Below are 5,465 nucleotides of genomic sequence, written 5' to 3' on the forward strand. Positions count from 1 at the left end.
AGATTTTTTAAAAGGAAAGAATTCGTCCAGCCAGCATGGCTCAGTGGTTCAGCATTGACTTATGAACCAGGAGGTCAGAGGTTCAATTTCCAGTCAGAGCACTTGCCTGGGTTGCGGGCTCAATCCCCAGTAGCGGGTGTGCAGGAGGCAGCTGATCAATGATTCTCCCTCATCATTGATGTTTCCTATCTCTTCCTCTCCCTTCTTCTCTTTGAATAAAAATATATATTTTTTAAAAGGAAGCAATTTCACTAGGGTGATAGGGTTATTATGGCATGCATTGCAATGGCTTTGTGGATGTCCCTGGACTCACAATGCTGTACTCTTTTCACTACATTCTACTGGGAGAAAAGTATCTTCTACCTGCCCTTATGGGGGGGAGGTCCTGGCAGTAGGAAGGTCCAGAACTTGCTCTATCTAGAAAGCCCAACTCCTCTTTTAAAAAAAACCAAACTACTACTCCCCCCCCACCCCACAACTACTCAGCTCTGCTACTGCAGTGTGAAATCAGCCATTGACAATATGTAAACAAGTATGTAGGCATTACCATATCTGGCACACTGTGGGCAAGATTTGGGCAGGCTATAGTTTGCCAACCCCAGCTCTAGGTCATGGCCTTTCTGGTCTCAGCCCAATACCCAGAGTACCAATGAAGTGTTTCCATTCTGGCTAGGCCAGAACTCAAATTCTCCCAGCACTAGTATATCCATTCCACTTTCAAATCCATAGCAGCAACTTTCTGCCAGGTCTCACAGTCTCACCCTATACATATTCAGCCGTCTTTAGCTAAGGACCCATAGAGAACCTACTTATGGGCTTATGGGTATTCTGCCCTCTACTCAGCTGCCACCTCTCTGATACCCTGCCCTGAAATTTCTGGCTGCTTTAGCAACCCTCAACTGTAAGCTCTGTCTTATCAGCTCAGCAGAACTGTTGTGCTCTTCATGGGCTCCACCTCTGTGCTGTGGTCAGCAAATTGTCCTCAGGCAAAGGTTCAGGGGCCATGGTTAATGTGGGGCTCACTTCAAGTGTTTTCCTTCTCTCAGTACTCACATCCTGTTTAATGTTCAGAGCCTAATAATAGTTGCCCTATTTATATTTCTAAGTTTTATAGTTGTTTATAATGGGAAGGCTCTGACATGGTCAAAAGCAGAGTCATAGAATTCAATGATTGAAAATAAAATTTATTCTCTGTCCATTGACAAAGCCTAAAAGCAATAAAACCTTAGTAGCAATAAGTATACCTAGAATCTAGATCTCATTTTCTAAATATCTTTCCCCACATAAAGAAGCTAGAGATCTTTGGACAAATGGCTGATTCCATATTTGGGACAGGGAAAATTCTATGTGCATCTAGAGCATCATGTTGTGCAACAAAGTGCTCAAAACAACATGACAGAAGGACTTGGGGCCAGCTTGAAGGAGCTCTCACTGGCCGTATATAAGAAAATGTGAGTATTTATGATAATAGCTTATATACACTGAATTAAAAAGAGTACCTTAATCTATAGTGATACTAAAAAGAGATCAAGGGAATATTCTTCTTTACTAAAGAATAATACTGTATTATATTGAATGCGTACTAAATGCAGAAAGAATGTTATAATTTTAAAAACACAATGAGATAAATAATTTAGGCAAAGATCATTACTTGATGCTGAAGCTAACAATTGATAGATTGTTGAGGATAGGATATTCACACGGTCTCAATTTATCATCCAACAGATTACTTATAACTACAAAGGGGAAAAGATTCCTTGAAATGGAGAGATCTAGCATATACCATCTTAACCAAGAATGCAAATTTGGCATCAACAATAATGGGATAAAGCAATAGTAAATGACTAAAGTAATACATCAGAAAGAACATGTCACATGTAGTATTTTTACAAAAGGTTTAACCTAAATCTAACTGTGAGGTAATATTTAAATAAGTCAAAACAATCAAATATAAGTGGAGATATATTTTACAATACAATTAGCTTGGATTCTTCAAAAAAGGCAGGACTATTCTAGACTAAAGAAGAACTAAGAGACATGACAACCAAATTCAGCCTGTGATCCCTGATTGGGTCCTGAATCAAAATTTTTAAAGAGGCTGTAATGGAAATTTTAGGGATATTTGGAGAAATGTAATTATGGTCTGTAGTCTAGATAATAATATTGCATCATTGTGAAATTTCTTGGTCGCTATGGAAAATAGTTTGGCAATTCCTCACAAAGTTAAACATAGACTTACCATATGATCCAGCAGTTCCACTTTTAGGTACATACCCAAAAGAACTGAAAGCAGGCACTCAAAAAGATGCTTCTATACCAATGATGGCGAACCTATGACACCTCTGACACGCGAACTGATTTTTTTGGTTGATTTTTCTTTGTTAAATGGCATTTAAATATATAAAATAAATATCAAAAATATAAGTCTTTGTTTTACTATGGTTGCAAATATCAAAAAATTTCTATATGTGACACAGCACCAGAGTTAAGTTAGGGTTTTTCAAAATGCTGACATGCCGAGCTCAAAAGGTTCGCCATCACTATTCTATACCCATGTTCACAGAAGCATTATGCACAATAGCAAAAAGGTGGAAACAAGTGTCTATCATTAGATGAATGGCTAAACAAACTGTCACGTACATCTGCAATAGAATATTATTCAGCCTTAAAAAGAAATGCAATTCTGATACATGCTACATGTATGAACACAGATGAACCCTGAAGACATTGTGCTAAGTGAAATAAGCCAGATCGCATGATTCCATTTAAATTAAGTCCCTAGAATAGACAAATTCATACAGACAAAAAGTAGAATAGAAATCATCAGGGGGATGGGACATTTAATTGATACAGAATTTCTATTTATGATGATGAAACAGTTCTGGAGTTGCACAACACTATTAATGTACTCAATGCCACAATTATACACTTAAAATGGCTAAAATAGTAAATTTTATGTTATGTGTATTTTACCACAAATTTTAAGAAAGGATATTGTGGTTATGTAAGCTAATGTTCTTTTTTTAAAAAATATATACTTTTATTGATTTCAGAGAAGAAAGGAGAGGGAGAGAGATAGAAACATCAATGATGAAAGAAAGGGGGAAGAGGTCAATGGGGGAAAAAGGGGACATATGTAATACTTTCAACAATAAAGACTTTAAAAATAAAATAAAATATGGTGCAATCATTTAAAAAATGATGAGAGAAAAATAATTGATTTTATAGACTGCCTCCTATATGGCCTCTACTGGGGATCAAACCCACAACCTGGGCATGTATCCTGACTGGAATTGAACCATGACCTCCTTATTGATAGGCTGACACTCAACCACTGAGCTACACTGGCCCAGTGTTAATATTCTTATTATTAGGAGATATGGGCCACAATATTTAGGGGCAAAGTGTCTTTTTAAAATATTTTAATTAAATTTTAGAGAGAGAGAAACATCAATATAAAAGCATAACATTCATAGGCTGCCTCCTGCACACCCTCTACCGGGAATCAAGCCTGAAACCTGGGCAAGTGCCCTGACTGGGAATTGAACCTGCAACCTTTCGTACATGGGACGATACCCAACCAACTGAGCCACACCAACCAGGGCTACATCTTATTTTCTTTACTTGTTAATCCTCACCAGAGGATATTTTTTCCCTAATTTATTTTTAGAGAAAGTGGAAGGGAGGGGAAGAGACAGAAAGAAAAAAACACCGATGTGAGAGAGCCACACATCGATGTGAGAGAGAGACATCGATTGGTTACCTACTGCACACACCTAGGCTAGGGCTGGGGATCGAACCTGCAACCCTTTGGTGTGTGGGCCAACACTCTAACCACGGAGCCACACCAACCAGGGCATACATCTTATTTTCAACGGGTCCAGAAAATAAAAAAGAGAGAAATGTGGCAAAAGGCTAACAACCGGTGAATATAGATGTAGGTTATGTATGTGTTCATTATACTATTCTTTCAACTTTCTGTAGCTCTGAAATTTTTCAAAATAATTTTTAAAATTTCCAACACTTTATTTTAATGAATAAATGCAAGAGGGGAACCTCTAGATAGAGAGAACAGCATGAACAAAGGTGAAGAGGTGGAACAGTGTTTTCAAGGAATAATCAGGAGTTGACTTTGATTTGAGTGAAAGGTGAGTACTAGGACATTCTGGGAGATAAAGCCAGAAAGGTTAGCTGGTGCCAGATTGGGAAAGGCCCTGGGCTAAAGACCAGAGTTTATACTGCTCTTGACAGGCAATGGGAGCACTACTAAAGGCAATAAACACGAGTGTAACATGTAAAATGATACAATACTCCAAAAGGTTAATCTACTCATGACGTTCTGGATAGTCTGAAGGATGTAAGCAACTAGGAGGCTATTACAGAGGCCTAGGCATGGGAACAGGGACTTGGGCTAGGAGAAGTGGGAATAAAAGGCAACTGTGTGTGTTTTTGTTGTTGTTTTTTTTCTTATATTTTATTGATTTTTTACAGAGAGGAAGGGAGAGGATAGAGAGTTAGAAACATCAATCAGCTGCCTCCTGCACACCCCCCACCGGAGATGTGCCCGCAACCGAGGCACATGCCCCCGACCGGAATCGAACCTGGGACCCCTCAGTCCGCAGGCCAACGCCCCATCCACTGAACCAAACCAGTGAGGCACAACTGTGTGTGTTTTGTTGTGTGTTTTTGTTGTTGTTGTTGATCTTCCCCTGAGTTTATTTTTCCACTGATTTTTAGAGAGAGTGGAAGGGAGAGGGAGAGACAGGGAGAGAGAAACAGTGATGTGAAAGAGACACGTTGAATGGTTGCCTTCTGCACGCACTGGGGCCAGAGCCTGCACCCAAAGTATGTGCCCTTGACCAGAATAGAACCTGGGCCCTTTCCCTTCAGTCCACAGGCCGATGTTTAATGCACTGAGCCGAACCGGCTAGGGCAAGGCAACTGTTTTGTGAAAGATCATCAGAATTTGATAAATGATTAAATGAGAGTTATCACCCTGAGGTTTACACCTGGGTGTAGAAGAATAGAGGAAATGGGAAAGTCAGCAGGAGAGGATAGTTTGCAGCTCAAGACTGTAAGCAAAAGAAATGGGTTTAATTTTATCCCAGCCTTCCTGTCAAATGGATCCAGGGTCCAATTTTAAACAGAATTCTCTTTCTGAGAACAGCTTCTCCATCAGACCAGCCTCACCTTGGCCCCACAATCCATCCCGGGGATTAGCAGACTCTTACAGGTACCTCCAGCCCTTTGGTACTGTCTCTTCAACCTGGTTCCTTACCACTTAGCCCACATGCAGTTCTACCTGCCATAACCTCCGCTCTTATCAGAGAGCATCAGAGGTATCTCCCCAGGAACACCAGTCCTGCCGCATGCGGGCCAAGATAGGCACTCCTAAGGAGCTCAGCTGCAGGTAGGCCAGGGGTGGAGGGAGAGGGGGAACAAATAAAAGAGCAGGGCTGAGGAGG

This window comes from Myotis davidii, unplaced genomic scaffold (assembly GCF_000327345.1).
Source record: "Myotis davidii unplaced genomic scaffold, ASM32734v1 scaffold425, whole genome shotgun sequence".
Lineage (NCBI taxonomy): Eukaryota > Metazoa > Chordata > Mammalia > Chiroptera > Vespertilionidae > Myotis > Myotis davidii.